The sequence below is a fragment of the Kogia breviceps genome, chromosome 10, assembly GCF_026419965.1.
Source record: "Kogia breviceps isolate mKogBre1 chromosome 10, mKogBre1 haplotype 1, whole genome shotgun sequence".
NCBI classification, from domain to species: Eukaryota; Metazoa; Chordata; class Mammalia; order Artiodactyla; family Physeteridae; genus Kogia; species Kogia breviceps.
The window spans coordinates 40,152,958-40,175,491 of record NC_081319.1 but is presented as its reverse complement, the minus strand read 5'-3'; the positions used below and the strand labels follow the sequence as shown (position 1 = coordinate 40,175,491).

At 41.4% G+C, this 22,534-nt stretch overlaps 1 long non-coding RNA gene across 10 annotated transcripts in view; it reads left to right on the top strand.

Annotated features, from left to right (window-relative positions):
- The window catches only part of LOC131764090 (uncharacterized), a 119,002-nt gene that overhangs the window by 54,111 nt on the left and 42,357 nt on the right, over positions 1–22,534 (top strand). The window lies entirely within an intron of this gene.

Genomic DNA, 22,534 nt, shown 5'->3' with positions numbered 1-22,534 from the left:
AGTCTTTGAGCACAGAGGGATATGTGGACGAGAAGGAGCATAGCTAATATGGGAGTAGTGAGGGAGGATTCTTGGTTGGAAAGCAGGTGTACCTAGGCATGAGGGAAACAAGTCATAAGGCCCTTGAACATGTCGCTAAGGAATTTGGGGTAGGATGTAGGGTGGGGTTACCATGGAGTCCACTGAAGCAGTCCAGGGTGAGGGGATGAGAACTGAGGGTATTTGTGGTGTGTTGTATAATGTATGAAGAGGGTGATGACAGTAGGTATGGAGAAGGGACAGTGTGGCAGGTTGAATAAGGGTGGTACTTTTTTTTTCTTGGGGAGAATCACTGAATTTGAGAAGAGTGAAAATAAACTATAAATGTCATCAATTAAAAAACATTTTTTTTAAACTGATTTTGTGCCTGCATGTACATGTGTTGCACTCCTGGAATGTTGGAAGGAAGGTCTGTGGTTCTGGCAGCTTGTTTCCACAAGGTGTCTTTGGGAGAGTCCATTTCTTACCTGTCTGGCTGGTGAAGAAGGCACATGTCAGTTGCTGCCTTCAGAGGGTGAGAGTAAACTTACCAAGTCCCACTAACCCAACATTTAGTTTTAGCCTTTTTTCCCAAATGGACAAGGTCCAACTTTGTTTCCCACCTTGATCTTCCTTTACATACCTTTGGGCTATAGAGATTTTGCTGGTTTTTAGGCCATGGTCATTAATTCACCTGTCTGTCTGTCTGTCTTACACTGTAGACTGTTTTAGTTCCATATTTTATAGTTGCTTTGACCATCCTCAACAGTAAGCCTATGTAATGAAAGTATGGGCAGATGTGATTTTAGGGGGAGACTCGATAAATAACACCCTTCTTCTAAACCGGGGCTCATAACTAACGGAAATAGAGGAACGGCAGGCAGGTGGAGACTAAATGTCAACTTAATACTGATGCAGCTGTTGAAGAATATAACTTAGTGTGAGAACCTAATGCACCTGCCTTCTAATGCTGTGCTACCCAAGTTCAATACCTAGTCTCTTATAAGCCTCACTTAAAACAATAGCAACAACAAAATCTAAATAGTTGACAGGACCTATAAAATTATCGCAGCATTCCCTCACATTCACAAAATTAGTCCCCAGCCCCTAGCAGATTTAGCAGGGAAAATTTTGTCCCTAGAAACCTGTCAAAAGATACCAATACTCAGTTATATCTGTGGGAGGGTGAATAAGCTGGAAAATCCTTGATTCAGTTTTGCTGGGACTGAAGTAATTGTATACCAGTTATGACTCTGAACTTGTAAGTCTGAACTCAGTTGGGAGAATCACCCATTAAGAGGTTAATTATGACTTACATTCATTCTATCCAGAGGGACATCTCATCTACCTGTGTCTAGTCTTTAGATAGTGGTATTTAAGACAATGCTGCCTTCATGCAGTGTTAATTTACAGTAGTAGCGGCAGCTCCAACCAGGTCTTTGAGATTTTTGAGATGTCTTTCTTTTTCATCCAGCATATTTAAATTACTTAATACCATTTCCCCTTTGGGTCCTGTGTTTCTGGCACCCCAGGGCCGCCTTGAGGGTGGGCTCTAATGACACAGCTTCCCTAGCCCCCTGTGAGCAGTCCTCAGGGGCCACTGCCTTCTGCTGTGGAGTTGCTCATGCCCAGGACACCTGTCTCCTGTTGGGGGGTTGGGGGTACAGTTCCTTTACCCGGCATGTTTCAGTTGAGACTCATTCTCAGCAGGTTTTTTTTTACCTGAATCTGCTGTCCTGAAGTTTGTTCTTCCAGGGACCCAATGAGAATCAAGACCTTTGCTATATGTTCCTCAAGATACTGTCCTCAGCTTCTGAATGTGTCAGGTGAGGGAGGAGTAGCATTGCTTTTAGGCACTTCTCTTTGAGGGTTTTTCTCTCTACTGTTTCCTGTACTCCTTTCCAGAGGCCTGTTGAGTTTCTAACATTTTATTGTTGGAGAGAAGGAAGACCCATAGGGCTGGCCCTTTCCTGGACTGTGGAAGGTGGGGAGGAAATGAAATTTGCCTCTCAGCTGTTTTCCAAGATGTCAACTTTCTCTTAAGAAAATATCTCTTCCATTGTTTTCATTCTTGCACTGCTCCTAATCTGATAGGGCAGGTTTCTAAAGCTCTGCCTTTCTTCCTGGTCTTTCTGAACCTATGTGATTCTTCGAGACAAGGTTCAGGCCTAGGCTTTTCTCATTATCTTTTCAACTTATGTGGCTGTGGTCATTTCATTGAATGTTTTTTCTACTTCAGTCTAAGAAGATGGTGTGTTTTGGTGGTAACAGGGCACTGTTTCTTTTTTGTTATAAATAAAACCTACCACTCTTTTACAATTGAAGCTGCAGTGTAAATCTCAGAACTGGTAAAACCATGGCCAGAGTTTTTGAAAAACAGACCATTAGGCAGGGAGTGACCCTTAATCCACGTAGAAAAAAAATGCATGCGTTCCTCCAATTTTGTCCTTTGTCCTTGAGTATGGCTCAGAACATAAGGGATGGAAACTAGGACAACCTTTCCATGCTGCCTGCTAGGCTGGTACTAAAGTTCGGAGCTTACACACTTGTGTTCTTAGGATATGTGGAAATTAATTGTGACTTAAAGCCCCTGGCCTGTCGAACTAGCTAAAAAGCATAGTAAAGGGCCAAATAATTGTTTTGCCTCTGATGTCTAAAAGGCCTGTAGAGGGAAAGACTTCCCCACAGTCAAATCTGTGCCTCAGCAAGGCTGCCTCACTGAGATCCCCTCTGCTGCTTAGGGTCTGCAGATGCCCCACAAGGCTATGGGTGTGTGCTAATGAAACCGTGTGAAACCGTGCACCTCAGATTGGGAATTGAACCCATGTGCCGGGAGTCAAACCCAGCCTAAATCCAGAATCGGATATGCAGCCAGGACTCAAACCCGGCCAAAACCCTGATTGGGACTTGAGCCCATGCAGCCGCAAAACCCATAGTCTTCCAACTGAGATCACACACCTGGTTTCAGGACTTAATGAAGCTCAGGTTCTTGATGTCTCATTGCAGAAAGAATTCAGTGAGAGACAAAGTGATAGGTAATAAGTGGATTTATTTAGAGAGAAACACTCCACAGCCAAGAGTGTGGGCCATCTCAGCAGGTGAGAAAGGCACCAGAGTATGGGGGTTGTCAGTTTTTATAGGGTTGGGTAATTTCATAGGCTAATAAGTGGGAGGAGTATTCCAGCTATTTCAGGAAGGGGTGGGGATTTCCAGGAATTGGGCCACCGCCCACTTTTTGATCCGTCTTGGAACTGTCATGGCACCTGTGGGTGTCATTTAGCTTGCTGCTGCGTTACAGTGAGTGTATGCGGAGGCTCAAGGTCCAGTGGAAGTTGACTTGTCCTCCATCTTGGACCCATTTGGTTCTAATCAGTTTTTGTCCTGTCCTCCGGCTATGTCATTCTTTCGAAGGTTGTGCTCTGCCTCCTTCCCTCCTGTTTCACTAAGGCCAAGGCCAGTGTTGGCCTTACATGCAACATGGCTAACTTGAAAAACATTTGAAGTGCCTCAAATACTGGTCCCATCATAGCCTCAACTTACATGTGATGTTGTTGTGATCCCCACATTTCCTTACCTGGTCTCTTTTTTTTACATTTTCTGCCAAATCATCAGATCCTAACATTCCTTTGAATAAATCTTATTCCTCCACCCCTGCCACAGGCAGCGCCTACTCCTGTAAAACTTCAGACACAGAGTAGCAGAATCTGTGGCTAAGTGGTTCTCGAAATAAGGGATGAGGAAGGAGCCATGCTACAATTGCCTGGCTCTCTGTCCCTGAAGCTTCAGCCAGGAGAGCAGAGGTGTGCCAAGAGGCCAGGAGTGTTCAGGGGAAATCCTTCCTCGTGGACCCAGGGGATCAGGCCAAGAAGCATTTACTTTCTAATAGTAATAGTATGAAAATAACATACAGACAAGTTGCAACCTGTATGTTTGGGAATTAGTCGATAGCTTGGCTTCAAGAAGAAAATAATTTCAGTTTGGGATGTGGTGAGTTTGCAATGATAGTACATTCAAGCAGAACTAGCTTGATGGTGATTAAGGTTAGGTTTGGGAGTTGTCAAAGAGGATGGTTGGAAATATGTGTGGACTTAAAAATTATTCACAACCTAAAAGTTACGTTTCATTCGGTAGGAATTTTTAGGACCTTAAGCCCAGGAGGCAGCATCTCAAGTAACCCTGAGAAAACTGCTCCAAGGAGGCGAGGCAGGGAGCCAGGTTATATAGATGTTTTGTAACAAAGGGCAGGTAGTCGGGAACATCAAAAGATTATTGTTAATTAAAGAAAAGCAGATATCCCAAGTTAAGGAATCAGCGCTTTTCTATGTACAGGAAGATGCAAGAGTCTGGGCTCACTGAAATCATTCCTGTGATATGTACGTCAGCTGTCTGGGGCCAGTATCCTGTATTTTCACATCCTGAGTTTCCTCAGGGCTCACTGTACAGAGTGGCTGCAGTCTGATGGCTGCTAGATGGCAGGTATTCTTTCCTTTGTGAGTTCCCTCAGAGCTCACCAGCTCTCATTGGAGGGCTGCAAGTGCAGATGACTGTGACATCCTTTGTTTACTGATATGGCAGAAATATTCCATTTCTCATGTCTGAAGAATTGACCATGGGAGAAAATGCAGACAGAAAACAGAAGGCCAAGAACCAATCCTCCCCTTGTCAAAGAATAATTTTAAAACTTTTACGTTATACAAGGGAAAACGATTGATTGATCGATTGATTGATTTAATCCAGCAAAAGCAAAAACAGGATTTCTATAAGAGAAAAAGTAGAGAGGGAAGAAGGAAAATTGCAGATAGTGTTACTGAGTCCAAGCTCGGTCTGCTCGACACATGACAGGCCAGTAAATCGGAGAGGAGGTGTTGAGGCAAGGAATATGACTTTATTCAGAGAGCCAGCAGACTAGTCTCAAAATAACCATTTTATTGGATTTTGGATGCCAGTTTCTTTTCTAGCACAGAGAGGGGGAGGAGATGAAGAAGTAAAGTAAAAAGACCATACGTTTTGCAAATATCCCCTGTAATGGCCAGCCTCAGGGAGGGGATGTGTTAATTTCTTCTTTCTTGCAGCCATCCACTGGTGGAACAGGGTCCGGATGTTTCCGTGAACAAAGGCACTTTGGTTTAACTTTCAGGCAGAGGGGCAGGGTTCCTGAGGCAGGCCATTATGTATAGACGGTATCCTTTTAGTGAACAAAAGCAATGGGAAGCAAAGGTTAAACTAAAAGAAACAGATCCAACATATTGTCAGATTTGGCTCTTCCCTGTTACAGTGGTTTGAAAATAGTGGCTTTTGTTTTCTGTGGGTAAGCTCCTGATTAGCTAGCAGCCAACAAAGAAGCCAGTTAGGGTATTCTGCCCTGGAGCAAGTGGATGGATTACTAAATAATACAACTTAACTTGGTTGTAGTTTCTCCAGAAGACTTTAGAAGATTAGCTCATGTGTATGTGTCAGGCAGTCTCTGGATAAATACCATCTATCAATATCCTTTGTAAGCACCTTCATTATAGTTCTGCCAGTTCTGTACTATTTCCCTTCTCAGAATTTCTGAACTTCTCCCTTTTAGTCAGCTTCAGCTCTAATCCAAATTGGCCCTGAGGACTTTGTGTCCTTCTGAGGCAGTAACAAGAATTGAATGTTGTGTGAGGGGAATGGCTGTTTAACAGTATTTAGACCCCTGAATATTAAACAGCAGAAGATGGCAAAAAGAGCAAGGGAATCCTAAATACTATTAAACATATTTGGAACCCATTTCATATCCAACTTACTCATTGATCTGTTTAATCAGGAGAATAATTCCCAAGGATTGGCTTAGTCAAGTTTAGCTAATGAAGTGGCTTTCTTTCTCAATTGATTAATTGATTGTTTTACTTCTATAATATAAACCCTGGTATTAAAAAAATATGTTAGCAGTTACACAGTCCCCATTTTAGCAGGTCAATATGTAGTTGAAGACTGTCCTAGCCAGTGAATTTATTGTAGTCTATTGGGCCTCCAAGGTTTGAAATACCTTAATTTGCTGGGTTTTTTGTTTTTTTGTGGGGTTTTTTTGGGCCACGCCATGTGGCATGTGGGATCTTAGTTCCCCAACCAGGGATCGAACCCCACACCCCCTTCAGTGGAAGGACGGAGTCTTAACCACTGGACCACTGGGGAAGTCCCTTAATTTTCTGTTTGAATCATAGTTGAATTATGAGTCACTTAGCCAGGGTAAAATGTCTTTGTACAAATCAGTGAAATCCAGTGTCTTTGGTCCCTTTTGATGAGTAACCATGTTGGCCTCTCAGTAACATGAGAGTAACCGAGGGTTTTGTTTTGAGTACTTGGAAAAGCTAGATAATAAATTTAGGAGTTGGAAATTGGCAGTGAAGGACCAAAAAAATTAACATAAAAGGAAAGAGAAAAGGAGGAAGTGACAAATAATAAAATATAAGGGAGGAAACTGTCTACCAAATAGTATTATCTTCTTGATTGGTAGAATAGCAAAAGGAAACTGCTTCTAGAAGCCATCTGCTTCTGGAGGCCCTTTAGTGAGCCTCAAAGTTGGATCACTACATGTTTAAACTGTTAAACTGGGAAGCTTATATCCTTGGTTATATGTCTAATAGCTTAAGAACAGTATTTGTGATTAAGATCACCTGAAATAGTCCTTTCCAGTGAGGTTCTAAGACTGACTGATTGTTCCTAAGTGTTCTCACCTTATCAAAGAAGAGACACTGATGTATCTTGGTGTGTTTGTGTCCTCCTGTTTCTAATTGGCCAACTTCTACCCAAGGTGACCAAAGCAGACATCTCAGTAGCACTCCCAGGGGAGCCAGATGCTAAATGGGACTTATCCTTATAAAATAGGTGTTACAGCCAGCCCCAATCTAACATGTCTAACGGCATTAAATCTTTCTCACTGCATCTATAGAAAAGACAAAGCTTTAAAACTTAAGTTGTTCAAGAGTAATTTTTTGCTTCTTACCTTATATCCTAGTCACCAAGGCCATTAAATTTTTAGGTAAAATTTTTTTCCTGATTTCTAGCTTTAGGAAAAAATAATCCTAAAGAGCCAACATTAAGAAATTTAAATTTTTTAAATATATATGTAAAAATACACATGTGTGTATATGTGAGCACTTAATACAGCAATATTCTTTCTAAAAGACAATTAGAATAAGATCTTATTCCATTAGATTTTAAGATACCTCCTAATCTTATTTATGAATTCCCTTCAGAGGCAGACAAGGAGTATTTGTTTATTTGCTCCAAATTTTTGTATTTATAAAGTGAAAAGTTTTATCAACTTCTGAGCAAGTTAGAATAGTTCACTGTGACAAGAGCAGAATCTGTAGAAATAAGTTCATTATCTACATCAAATGCTGATTACTTACATCGCAGTCAGCTCCTTCTGAGTGGTTTTATGGTTGTATTCTGCATTTGGCACAAAGTGTGTACTGTCAGCAGGACTTCTGTGTCAGATTCATACATCACCAAGATCACACTACACAGTGCTTAGATTGCACCACCGGAATGAGAAAGAGACATCATTATGTAAAACATGCTGGGACTGGGACTTTTTTTTTTTTTTTAATGTTTATAGACTTTGTATTTGAAATCTCACCATATAGCTTCAACATGATATTAATGTAGCTCTAGAATTAATTCATATTAGAATATTTAAAATGCAAAGGAGCAAAGCTGAATTTACTTGTTGGCACTGTGCTTAGTTTGAGTTCACTGTATGAATAGTACCTTAGATAATCTGGTGAGCAAACCTTATTTCCGAGGCAACTCCACCAGAGTGAGCCTAGAATAGGAGAATTATTTGAGAGTCAGTGATGCTTTTGTTTAAATGTTTTCACTAGTTGTTAGGAGACATAGTCCACTATGGGTGCTGAGCATCTCTGTACATTCTGGCTGAGTGTTCCCAACTGCAAGGCTGACCCATTTCTGCTACTGAGAAGTACCTGTAGTGGGTCATATAGGCAACTAAGTAGGTCAGAGTGACCACCACATAACTGCTCATCTCCAGGGGAGGGATTCTGACTTACTTACTGCTTGCTACAGTATTTGCTGCTTGCTCAAAAGAGCTGTGCCCTTGTCCCTGGGTTCCTCTCTTGTAATTGACCCACGGTGTGTGTAGCTGTTACCTGGTCCTCCACATTGCCCTGTGGGAATCGGGGCTTAAGGAACCAGAGCAAATAACCTGACATTCTGGATATTACTTTTGCTGAGAGTAATAAACTCTTATCTCTGATTCAGTTTTGTGACTTATGTCAGGTGTTTTTTTTTTTTTTTTTTTTTTCTTTGTGGTACGCAGGCCTCTCACTGTTGTGGCCTCTCCCGTTGCGGAGCACAGGCTCCAGACACACAGGCCCAGCAGCCATGGCTCACGGGCCCAGCCGCTCCGCGGCATGTGGGATCCTCCTGGACCAGGGCACGAACCCGCGTCCCCTGCATTGGCAGGCGGGCTCCCAACCACTGCGCCACCAGGGAAGCCCCAGTATTTTTGAAAGTAGGGTAAAATCCATGGCTCTTCACAATTCTTGACAATAGTTACCCTGAAAGTAGGAAAGGGGAAGATTAAAATAGAGGAAATGGCATGAATATTCACAAAACGAATAGATAATAAGCCCCTGATTGAGAGAGATTATTTGTTTTAAAAACACTGATAGGGCTTCCCTGGTGTGCAGTGGTTGAGAATCTGCCTGCCAATGCACGGGACACGGGTTTGAGCCCTGGTCTGGGAGGATCCCACATGCCACGGAGCAACTGGGCCCGTGAGCCACAATTACTGAGCCTGCACATCTGGAACCTGTGCTCCGCAACAAGAGAGGCTGCGATAGTGAGAGGCCCGCGTGCCGCAATGAGGAATGGTCCCTGCTTGCCACAACTAGAGAAAGCCCTCGCACAGAAATGAAGACCCAACACAGCAAAAATAAATTAATTAATTAATTTAAAAAGAAAAACCACTGATGGACATTTCTGTCTAGCTTTGAATCACCATGTCTGCTGACAACTGCTAAAACAAATATTTTCCGTGAAAAAAAAACACTTACAATACCTTCACACTCACTTTTTTAAAAATTAATTAATTAATTATTGGCTGTGTTGGGTCTTCGTTGCTGTGCATGGGCTTTCTCTAGTTGTGGTGTGTGGGCTACTCATTGTGGTCGCTTCTCTTATTGTGGAGAACAGGCTCTAGGCACACGGGCTCAGTAGTTGTGGCTTGCGGGCTCTAGAGTGCAGGTTCAGTAGTTGTGGCACAAGGGCTTAGTTGCTCCATGGCACGTGGGATCTTCCCGGGCCAGGGCTCGAACCCGTGACCCCTGCATTGGCAGGCGGATTCTTAACCACTGCGCCACCAGGGAAGTCCCCCACACTCACTTTTTAGATGAAATGTATATTGTTTTCTTTTGCTGTTAATGTTGTAAACTGAACTTTTGATCCCCTGAACTCAACTCCTGTCATTAGCCGTCAAATTTTCCAAAAAACTCAGGCATAATTCTTGGTTCCTTTCTTTGCTTCATTCCCCTCAACAATCTGTTAGCCAACCTTTTAGTTTTAACCTTCAACTGTATCCTGAATCTAATCTCTTCTTACCATTTCCTAGCCCAAGTCAGCCTCATCTCTACATGGATTATCTATTCTTACCCTGCTGTGGCTTATTTTTCATACAACCACCAGATTCATCTTTTTAAGGCATAAAGCAGTTCACATCACTCCTCTGCCTAAAGAAACTGCTGTGTTTTCCCATTCTACTGTGAACAAAACCCAAACTTCTCACCATGGCCCTTAAAATACTGTGTGGGGCTTCCCTGGTGGCGCAGTGGTTGAGAGTCCGCCTGCCGATGCAGGGGATACGGGTTCGTGCCCCGGTCCGGGAGGATCCCACATGCCGCGGAGCGGCTGGGCCCGTGAGCCATGGCCGCTGAGCCTGTGCGTCCGGAGCCTGTGCCCCGCAATGGGAGAGGCCACAACAGTGAGAGGCCCGCGTACCACAAAAAAAAAAAAAAAAAAAAAAATACTGTGTGACTTGGCCTTTGCTGACCTGTGTGCCTTCGCAAACCACTCTCCCCTCACTCCTACCATTCCACTACCTTTTTCCCACCTCAAGTCCCCCGCAGGAGGTACTCACTGCCTGAAAGCTCGTCTCCCCAATATTTGCTTGATTCACTCCTTGGCCTTGTGTCATCTCCTCAGAGAGGCCTGGCCAGACTTTACTATCTAAAGCAACACCCTTTCTCATCATTCTTTTTCCAATTACCCTTTTCTGTTTTTCTTCTGAGAACTTGCACCTAACTTTGTTGCTTTAGTCCACCCTTTCTTCTGGCCTTACTAAAGAAGAGAGCAGAATCTGGCTAGCAACCCTCCAGCCGTATCACTAGCTTCCTCTCTCTATGTGTGGATGTGTGTCTGTGTGTGTGTGTGTATGTATGATTAGAAATCTACTGAACACAATTAGTAAGATTGCAGAGTGCTTCAGAGGAGAAATGGTGGTTTCCCTGAGCCAAGTAAAGAGGACACCGAGAGCCCGACTTGCAGTTACAGGATAGTGCTTGCAGGAGAGGGAGATTGGCATATCCCTCCCCTACTGATTCCTTGAATCTCAGGGCCTGGTGTTGTCCTGGTCAAAAGAGGCATGCAATGAGAGAGTTGGCGTGAAACCTTGACATGTTATCTCCTGGAATTTGGGGTTTATGTGACCATAGAACCTGCTGCCTTCTGTCTACTTGGAGAAACTGCCCACAGCAAGGATAAAGAGGGAGTTACCCTCACCCTGCCTCCCTAACTGTAACAAAGCCCAACCCTAGTCCCTAACCTTACCCTAAATCTTATTTCCTAAGCCCCTAACCCTATCACTGACAGTGATCTAACTTATTTGACTTGTAACCTAACCCTAGCTCTTTAGACCCTGACCCTGACTCATTCTCTTCTGAAGCTGACCTTGAAACCATGATGCTTGTCCTTAAACTCAAGTCCTAAACCTTAGGCCCTTGGTGCAGCCCTAGCATCTAACCCCACCCCAGTCCCTAACCACCACCCAAATATCTGACCCTTGATTTGGACACTTTTGATCCCTGACCACCACTCTAACCTTAATATCTCTGATACAAATTTCCAACCCTAACCCAAGCCCTAGCCCCTAAACTCATAACCCTTTAACCCTAGACTTTGTTTCTAGATTCTGAGCCACTGACATCTTCTAACCTCCTAATCCCAACCTCTAATCCCTAAACACCAACCCATAAATTCTAACCTCTGATTCTGGAACCCTAGACTCCCAACCCTGACTCCACAAATGACAAGCCAGTACTTCACTCAACTATGAGCCACAGACAAGGGGAGTTGTAGCAACTCAGATTATGCATAAATCAGATGACACAGTGAGTGAAGGCCAGCAAATTAATCTACCCAACACTGAACATGAGACAATAGGAACCCTAGTAAAACAGAAAAACTTCCCTAAATACAGGATATGATGGATAACAGCAAGCCTGAACAAACCTTCAAGTCTCAGAAGACAGGCAATGAAAGTCCCAGTCATTGTGACCACACCTCTATGTCCCAACACAGCAACCTCACTCAGCAAGTCATCCCAACCTTCCCAAGATGGAAGAGAATAGTCCTTAGTAAGTTGCAAAGCTCTCAGTCATGAGATGGGTGGCTCAGTAAAGCCCTGCCCTAGGGCACAGCAAAAGAAACCTCAGCAACACAATAACCACCATGACCCAGGAAATAAGTTAGCCAGCATTGCCACCACCACCCCATCTCCCTCACACAGTCATCTGGACTACAGGAGAAGCCCTAGCAGACCAGCTAGCAAACCAGCTGAACAGGAGACAGGAACCCTTCCCCAGCTCATTAGGGAAAATAAAACAATCCAATTTTAAAATGGGCAAAGGACCTGAATAGGCTTTTTTTTTAAATTTTACTTTAATACATACATATTTTTATTACAAAGATGTGATCAATAAAATGTTTTTCAAACATAAAAAGTATTACATTTGGATAAGATTTTATGGGAAAGTGGAACATAAATATAAGTTATAAAAGAACAGTGTAGAATTACCGAATGTTAAAGAGCTCATTCATGTAATTTTATTTATTTTTTTGAATTTTTGAATTTTAATTAATTAATTTTTTGTACAGCAAGAATAGACATTTTTCCAAAGAAGATATATGAATGGTCTTTTCATATATATATATGAAAAGATGTTCAACATCACTAATCATAAGGGAAGTGCAAATCAAAACAACAATGAAATATCATCTCACACCTGTTAGAATAGCTGTTATTGAAAAGATAAGAGATAATAAATGCTGGCAAGGATGTAGAGAAAAGGGAACCCTTGTGCACTGTTAGTGGGATGGTAAATTGGTATAGCCACTGTGGAAAACAATGTGAATATTCCTCAGAGAGTTAATAGAACTATCGTATAATCTAACAATTCTGCTTCTGTGAATATTTGCAAAGGAAATGAAAACACTATGTTGAACAGATATCTTCATCCCCATGTTCATAGCAGCATTATTTACAATAGCCAAGACATGGAAACAACCTAAGTGTCCATTGATGAATGAATGGATAAAGAAGTTGTGAGACTCTGTGTGTGTGTGTGTATGAATAATTCAGCCATAAAAAAAGAAGGGAACCCTGCCATTTGCAACAACATGGATGGACCTTGAGGACATTATGCTAAGTGAAATACGTCAGACAAAGACAAATACTGCATGATCTCATATGTGAGATCTAAAAAACAAACACACACAACAAATTCAGAGAAAAAGAGAATCATTTACTGAAGAAGGAAATCAATGAGTTTGATCGTAGCTATTGGTTCCCTCCAGCACTAGCATTCTCCTCTAAAGGGATATAAAGGCAGTCGTTGTGTTTCACTTGATCATCTGAGGATTCAGTAAGTTCTTTAATGGTAAGTTCAGGATTTTTCCTGCAAGGGAAATATATGCTTAGATAAATCAAATTTGGGAAAATTAAGAGAAAAACTACCATACTGGTAACTATACCCATAGTCCAGCAAGAGGAATGCTGAGCAATTATTCTATGAATTGAGGCAGTCTAGAGACATCCTAGATATTGATGAAGAACAAAAAGCACAAAATGGAGTGGAATGAGAAGAGGAGAGCTATGGATGTGGATGCTTATGTGAGTCTTTGGACCCCAGAAGAGCCTATAGGAACATCCATGGGGCAGAAAAGGTGGAGGGGTAGACAGTGGAGTTGACATGAAGCAGAGTCTGGTCAGAGGCACATAGACTGTTATTTGAGTCATAGAAAGTGGTGTAAAAGAATAGAGTCTAGAACTGACCCTCCAAGTTCAAGACTCAGCCCTGCCAGTCCCTAGCTCTTGGCCTTGGGTAAGTCACATCTCCCTCTTGACCTTTGCATCTCTGAATATGAAATGCAGCTAATAGCAACATCTTCCTCATGGTGGGGGCTGTGAGAAACACAGGAGAGGAGGTACAGGCAAAGCATGTGACAGTGCAGGACACATGGTTGACTATCAATCAGTGATAATTGTTAGTCAACCATGTGGGAGATAACATATTCTTTATGATCTTGTCAAGAACAGAGTTTCTGGGGGAGGGCGGGGAGGGATAAATTGGGGGATTGGGATTGACACATACACGCTACTATATATAAAATTGATAACTAATAAAGACCTACTGTATAGCACAGGGAACTCTGCTCAATACTCTGTAATGGCCTATATGGGAGAAGAATCTAAAAAAGAGTGGATATATGTATATGTATAACAGATTCACTTTGCTGTATACCTGAAACTAACACAGCATTGTAAAGCAACTATACGCCAATAAAAATAAATAAATAAATAAATAAACAGAAACTGGAAAATAAAATAGAGCTTCTGTTCTGCTTTGGTGAAGGACTGTGGGGAGGGGCTGCTATTCATTCGTTCATTCCCTTTCTTCTTACACCATAGCCAGCCATTTTAATGAGTTCAGTGCATATCATTTTGTTTACATGTGTTTGTGCAAAATATATATTTATGTTTGTTTATTTTTAACATATATTACAATGTTGTGTTACTTGTATTAGTCCATCCCTTGCTTTTTCTCTCAGTGCAATGTTTGATATCTACCATATTGCTAAGTATATATCTGATTTATTCTGAAAGCTGCATAGAACTCTATGCAGCTCTAACCTTGATTTCTTGACTAGTCTCACCCAGGCTGTCCCCAAACCTGCCAGCTGCCACCATGAATAACTGTGCAGTAAACAAGTATGTCACTTTACAAGTATGAGAGAATTTCTTTGTGGTAAATGCTAGACCATCAGATACATATATATTTAATTACTTACTTTGCATCACAAGTGGTAGATTGCTCCTCAGAGTGACTGTAGCAGTCTTCCCTATCACCACAGATAGTGAGAGTACAGATATTTTCAACGCATCACCAGCATTGGACATTACCCAGCCTTTTGATTTTTGCTATAACAGGTGCAAATTGGTATCTCATTGTTTTAGTTTGAATTTGTCTGGTTATCCATGAGCTTTTGAACATCCTTCATATGTTAATTAGTCTTTTATCTTTATTATTCTATAAAACCATGGCCTCTGCCTATTTTTCTATTGGTTTGTTGTGTATTTTCTTATTGCTTTTTTGCATATACATTCCACATATTAGCTTGTTGTTTTTAGGTGTGACAAATATCTCCTCTTGTTCTGCCAGCTGTCTGCTAACTTATCCATAGTGTCCTTCATTTATCAAAGATCTTCAATCCAACTGGAACATTGATTGGGAATGAAATGAATTTTTAGAAGAGTATAGAAACTAGCACAGTCATAATACTTAAGTTATAATCTAGGAACATGGACTGTCTCTCCATTTATTCATATATTTTCTCTTTGGAAATCTTGAGTATTCTTATTCTTTTTATTTATTTATTTATTTTTGGCTGCATTGGATCTTTGTTCCTGCGCACGGGCTTTCTCTAGTTGCAGCGAACAGGGGCTACTCTTCGGTGTTGCGCGGGCTTCTCATTGCGGTGGCTTCTCTTGTTGTGGAGCACAGGCTCTAGGCGTGTGGGCTTCAGTAGTTGTGGCACGTGGGCTCAGTAGTTGTGGCACGTGGGGTCAGTAGTTGTGGCTCGTGGACTCTAGAGCGCAGGGTCAGTGGTTGTGGCACACGGGCTTAGTTGCTCCGTGGCATGTGGGATCTTCCTGGACCAGGGCTCAAATCCATTTCCCCTGCATTGGCAGGCGGATTCTTAACCACTGTGCCAACAGGGAAGTCCCTGGAAGAGTCCTTTGAATCCCAAACATTTACAGGCAATAAGCAGACTTCAAAAACTACTTATCTACAAAATTGGGCTACCATATATGGAAAAGGAAAGATGACTCAGAAGACAGAACCAAAAGCCTAGAGAGTGAAGCCAAGAGTCATGAAGAATCTTTCCCAGGCCTTGACTCCTAATAATGCCAGCATGTTCTCTATTGGATTTCAAATGTTCTGTGTAGCAGTGATTCCTTGGTGTTTCCCACCACCCCAAACCACCTAATTTTTCCATTTTCTCCTTTTTTGAATGAGAGTGTCTATAATGTTATCCTATGCCTGCCCTACCTTTGTATTTCGGGAATGTAGGGAACAAAAATTCGTATATTCAGTTCTAAGATTTTCACATCAAGATGAACTGAATCTAAAGAGCCTTACCTAGGCCTAATTAAACAACAAGATCCTATATTTTGAATGATGTTGTAATGGTATGAGATACTTGGGGGTATTGGGAGATAGTGAGTGTATTTTTTTTTTTTTTTTTTTTTTTTTTTTTAGCGAGTGTATTTTGAATGTGAGAGAGAGGTAAATCATTAGGGGTACAGAGTGTACTATGTCAGCCAACCTTTAAGATGGCCCTCAATGTTCCTTGTCCCATAGTATTCATGATCTTATGTAGTCCACTCCTGCATTGAATAGGGCTGACTTTTGTAGCCAATGCAATATTGTGGAAATGATGGTGCATAACTTCTGAAGCTAAATCATAAAACACTCCTTCTCAAGTCATTGGCTCTTAGAAAGCCAGCCACAATGTTAGGACACTCGAGAAGTCCTACAGATAGGTCTGTGTGGTGAAGTACTGAGGACTCCTGCAGTAGCCAGTACACATTTGCCGGCCTTATGAGTGAACCATCTTCAAAGTGGAACTTGGGTTCAGCCTCACAGGAGACTGAGCCAGAACTACCTAGCCAAGCTGCACCTGAACTTCTAACTACCAGAAACTGTGAGATAACAAAAGCTTGTTGTTGTTTTAAGCCACCCAATATTGGAATGATTTATTATACAACAACAGATAATACTACACAGGCAAACTGTTATAGTGTTAGGAATCAAAATAGTGATTACATTGGAAGGTTGGGGGAGTTAGTAAATAGAGCAAGAACAAGAAGGCTTAGAAATAGTTATATTGATCACTTTGTAATAATTTATTGAACTTTGTTCTTTGCTCTTGTATGATATACTTCACAATTTTTAAAAGGCTAAAGAAAAGTCTAGAAGGGAAACTCTTCTGTCTTGATCGTAGTGTACAAGGTTGTTGACAGAATAACAATTATAATAGTTGATGACTTTGAACTCTTACAGTGTACCTGGCAGAATTCTAAGTATGTTTCATGTGTAGTAAAATGTAATACAACAGCTCTGTAAGAAGCCACAGGGGTAACTTGGGGAATATCACACTGCTAGTAAGAGGCAGAACTGATTTGAGCCCAGGTAGTCTGATGGTTCTTTATATCAGTCATGTATTGAGTTTCCGCCTTGGAATATATTGCATAGCTCCTTTTCCATGTTCACTACCTCTTAAATAATTGAGATGTTTAGGAGGACTGTCTGCTTCTTTTCCCAGAAGCAAGAAATGGATCTGATTTGGAAGAGGCTTCCAAATAAACACTGGCAGGTACTACCAAAAGCAATCAACAGGTTTAATGTGAACCTTATCAAATGACCCATGACATTTTTCACAGAACTAGAACAAATAATCCTAAAATTCATACGGAACCATAAAAGATCCAGAATTGCCAAAGCAATCCTGAAGAAAAAGAACAAAGCAGGAGGCATAACCCTCCCAGACTTCAGACAATATTACAAGCTACAGTAATCAAAACGGCCTGGTATTGGCACAAAAACAGACATATGGATCAATGGAACAGAATAGAGAGCCCAGAAATAAACCCACACACCTACGGTCAATTAATCTTCAACAAACAAGGCAAGAATATACAATGGGAAAAAGACAGTCTCTTCAGCAAGTGGCGCTGGGAAAGTTGGACAGCCACGTGTAAATCAGTGAAATTAGAATACACCCTCTCACCATACACAAAAATAAACTCAAAATGGCTTAAAGACTTAAACTTAAGACATGACACTATAGGGCTTCCCTGGTGGTGCAGTGGTTGAGAGTCCATCTGCCGATGCAGGGGACACGGGTTCGTGCCCCGGTCTGGGAAGATCCCACGTGCCGTGGAGCGGCTGGGCCCGTGAGCCATGGCCGCTGAGCCTGTGGGTCCAGAGCCTGTGCTCTGCAACAGGAGAGGCCACAACAGTGAGAGGCCCGGGTACCGCAAAAAAAAAAAAAGAAGACATGACACTGTAAAACTCCTAGAAGAGATCATAGGAAGAACATTCTCTGACATAAATCATACCAATGTTTTCTTAGGTCAGTCTCCCAAGGCAATAGAAATAAAAACAAAAATAAACAAATGGGACCTAATCAAACTTACAAGCCTTTGCACAGCAAATGAAACCATAAACAAAACAAAAAGACGACCTACAGAATGGGAGAAAATATTTGCAAACGATGCGACTGACAAGGGCTTAATTTCCAAAATATACAGACAGCTCATACAACTCAAGAACAAAAGTCCCAACAACTGAATCCAAAAATGGGCAGAAGACGCTAAATAGACATTTCTCCAAAGAAGACATACAGATGGCCAATAGGCACATGAGAAGATGCTCAACATCGCTAATTATTAGATAAATACAAATCAAAACTACAATGAGGTACCATCTCACACCAGTCAGAATGGCCGTCAGTAAAGAGTCTACAAATAACAAATGCTGAAAAGGGTGTGGGAAAAAGGGAACCCTCCTACAATGTTGGTGGGAATGTAAGTTGGTGCAGCCACTATACTGGAAAACAGCATGGATGTTCCTCAGAAAACTAAAAATAGAATTAACATATGATCCAGCAAGCCCACTCCTGAGCATACATCCAGACAAAACTATAATTCAAAAAGATACATGCACCCCTATGTTCATAGCAGCACTATTCACAATAACCAAGATATGGAAAAAACCTAAACGTCCATCGTCAGAGGAATAGATAAAGAAGATGTGATACATTTATACAATGGAATACTACTCTGCTATAAAAAAAGAATGAAATAATGCCATTTTTAGCAACATGGATGTAACTAGGGATTATCATGCTAAGTGAAGTAAGTCAGAAAGATAATGACAAATACCATATTATATCACTTATATGTGGAATCTAAAATATGACAAATGAACCTATCTATGAAGCAGAAACATAATCATGGACATAGAGAACAGACTGATAGTTGCCAAGGGAGAGGGCATTGGGGGAGGGATGCAGTGGGAGGTTGGGGTTAGCAGACGTAACTATTATATATACAATGGATAAACATCAATGTCCTACTATATAGCACAGAGAACTATATTCAGAATCCTATGATAGGGACTTCCCTGGTGGCTCAGTGGTTAAGAATCCACCTGCCAATGCAGGGGACACGGGTTCGATCTCTGGTCCAGGAAGATCCCACATGCCAGGGAGCAACTAATCCCATGCACCACAACTACTGAGCCTGCACTCTAGAGCCTGCAAGCCACAACTTCTGAGCCCACATGCCACAGCTACTGAAGACCGTGCGCCGAGAGCCTGTGCTCCACAAGAGAAGCCACTGCAGTGAGAAGCCCATGCACCACAATGAAGAGTAGACCCCATTTGCTGCAACTAGAGAAAGCCAGTGTGCAGCAATGAAGACCCAACACAACCAAAAATAAATAAATAAATTTATTTTAAATATATATATATATATATCCTATGATAAACCATATGGAAAAGAATATTTAAAAATATATATGTATAACTGAATAACTTGGTTGTGCAGCAGAAATTAACAACATTGTAAGTCAACTATACTTCATTTAAAAAAAAAAAACTTGCAGAATGAAACAATGGCAGTAGGTGTGAAGAGTTCTTTGAACATGTGAAGTGTTACTCTCATTCTTTAGGGTACTATGATCTGGTCAAGCCCAGCAGTCTAGTATCATGCATCTGGTGACCCTCCTTCAGATGCATGTTGCATTCACGGTGGATTTGGAGGGAAGTGTCAAAGTGTGGAATTGTTGGGATGAGGATGCTCTGGAGATCCTCACACATACCTCAGGCCTGTTTTTCCCTGGAAGCCTTTCTCACAAAGTATGGCCCATTGCTGATGGTAAGTGAACCCGGAATGCTGAGGAGGCCCACAAAACAAAATGCCTGTTGCCTTGACAAACGTTGTGGCCCTATTACATCACGATCTGTCTTGGAGTTATTCTTATCACATACCCTGAGGGTCACAATATACCAATGAATGTTGGCCATGCAAACCTCCATACCATCTTGGCCTCTGATCTGCTTCAAGTACATTTCCCCAGTCATTCTTCTAAAAAATTTTTCTCTGAATTATTTCATGCCTTTGTCTTTTCTTTCAAGTGTGTATTATTGTATAGTACATGAACTTGGACATGGACTATGTGTGGACAAGGCAGTATGGTTTTGGGGACACACTAGGATAAAACAATAGTATTGATGTTCCAATGAGTGAGTAATTATCCTTGAGAAGAGTGCTTTGGTGCTTAGAAAGTTTCATTTCTTGGGGTTATCCCAACAACTTTGTGAGGCAGGCTGGTCAGAGTTGTTTTTTTGTTTTTGGCGGCATTGGGTCTTCTTTGTTGCACGTGGGCTTTCTCTAGTTGCAGCAAGTGGGGGCTACTCTTCGTTACAGTGCGCAGGCTTTTCATTGTCATGGCTTCTCTTGCTGCAGAACATGGGCTCTAGGCGTGCAGGCTTCTGTAGTTGTGGCACATGGGCTCTAGAGCACAGGCTTAGTAGTTGTGGCGCATGGGCTTAGTTGCTCCACGGCATGTGGTATCTTCCCGGGCCAGAGATCGAACCTGTGTCCCCTGCATTGGCAGGCAGATTCTTAACCACTGCACCACCAGGGAAACCCTCTTTCATATTTTTTTGCTCTCTGATTCATATGTAATAAAGCTTAGACTACTCTGAAACATAAAGACCTATTTCCTTTCAATAATTTTATTTTATATTTTTCAATTTACATAAAAATCTTTTAAAATCAGTTTTCTAAATTGAAGTGCAATTGATTTACAGTGTGTTAATTTCTGCTGTACAGCAAAATGATTCAGTTGTACATATATATAGATTGTTTTCTTAATATTCTTTTCCATTATGGTTTTTTTTTTTTTTTTTTTTTTTTATTGGCTGCGTTGGGTCTTCATTGCTGTGCACAGGCTTTCTTTAGTTGCAGTGAGCAGTGGTTACTCTTCGTTGTGGCAGGTGGGCTTTTCATTGTAGTGGCTTCTCTTGTTGTGGAGCACAGGCTCTACACACACGGGCTTCAGTAATTGTGGCACGTGGGCTCAGTAGTTGGGGCTCACGGGCTCTAGAGTGCAGGCTCAGTAGTTGCGGCACATGGGCTCAGTTGCTCTGTGGCATGTGGGATCTTCCCAGACCAGGGCACAAACCTGTGTCCCCTGCATTGACAGGTGGATTCTTAGCCACTGCACCACCAGGGAAGTCCCTCCATTATGGTTTATCATAGGATATTGAATACAGTACCCTATGCTATATAGTAGGACCTTGTTGTTCATTCATTCTATGTATAATAGCTTTAGAGTGCTAAACCCTACCTCCCACTATATCCCTCCCCCAATCTTCTGACACTTGGCAACCACCAGTCTGTTCTCTATGTCCATGATTCTGTCCCTATTTCATAAATAGGTTCATTTGTGTCATATTTTATATTCCACATATAAGTGATAACATATGGTATTTGTCTTTCTCTTTCTGGCTTACTTCACTTAGTATGATAATCTCTACTTGGATCCATGTTGCTGAAAATGACATTTTATTCTTTTTATGGCAGAGTAGTATTCCATTATATATATGTACCATGTCTTTATCCATTCCTCCATTGATGGACATTTCTGTTGTTTCTATGTCTTGGCTGTTCTGAATAGTACTGCTGTTAACATAGAGGTGTATGTATCCTTTTATTTATAGTTTTGTCTGAATATATGCATAGGACTGGGCTTCCTGGATCATAAGGTAATTCTGTTTTTAGTTTTCTAAGGAATGTAAACACTGTTTTCCATACTGATTTCCAATATAGTGGCTGGAACAACTTACATTCCCACTAACATTGAAGGAGGGTTACCTTATCTTCACACCCTCTCTAGCAACTGTTATTTGTAGACTTAAAAATGGCCATTCTGACCGGTATGAGTTGGTACCTCATTGCGGTTTTGATTTGCATTATTCTAGTAAATATCGTCCTAGAGTATCTTTGGTAAGCTTTTGTTTTCAACAGGGCTAGTAAACTTAACCTTTAGAAATTTGTTTCTTGAAGGTTGGCCCTCTTTTGAATTCCTTTTCAATTACCTACCCCAGGACATTTCTTTCTTTTTTTTTTTTTTTAACATCTTTATTGGACTATAACTTTTACAATAGTGTGTTAGTTTCTCCTTTACAACAAAGTGAATCAGTTATACATATACATATGTTCCCATATCTCTTCCCTCTTGCGCCATCCTCCCTCCCACCCTCCCTATCCCACCCCTCTAGGTGGTCACAAAGCACAGAGGTGATCTCCCTGTGCTATGCGGCAGCTTCCCACTAGCTATTTTACATTTGGTAGTGTATATATGTCCCTGCCACTCTCTCACTTCGTCACATCTTACTCTTCCCCCTCCCCATACCCTTAAGTCCATGCTCTAGTAGGTCTGTGTTTTATTCCCGTCCTATCACTAATCTCTTCATGACATTTTTTTTCGTAGATTCCATATATATGTGTTAGCATACGGTATTTGTTTTTCTCCTTCTGACTTACTTCACTCTGTATGACAGACTCCAGGTCTATCCACCTCATTACAAATAACTCAGTTTCATTTCTTTTTATGACTGAGTAATATTCCATTGTATACATGTGCCACATCTTTATCCATTCATCTGTTGATGGACACTTAGGTTGCTTCCATGTCCTGGCTATCATAAATAGAGCTGCAATGAACATTTTGGTACATGACTCTTTTTGAATTATGGTTTTCTCAGGGTATATGCCCAGTAGTGGGATTGCAGGGTCATATGGTAGTTCTATTTGTAGTTTTTTAAGGAACCTCCATACTGTTCTCCGTAGTGGCTGTATCAATTTACATTCCCATCAGCAGTGCAAGAGTGTTCC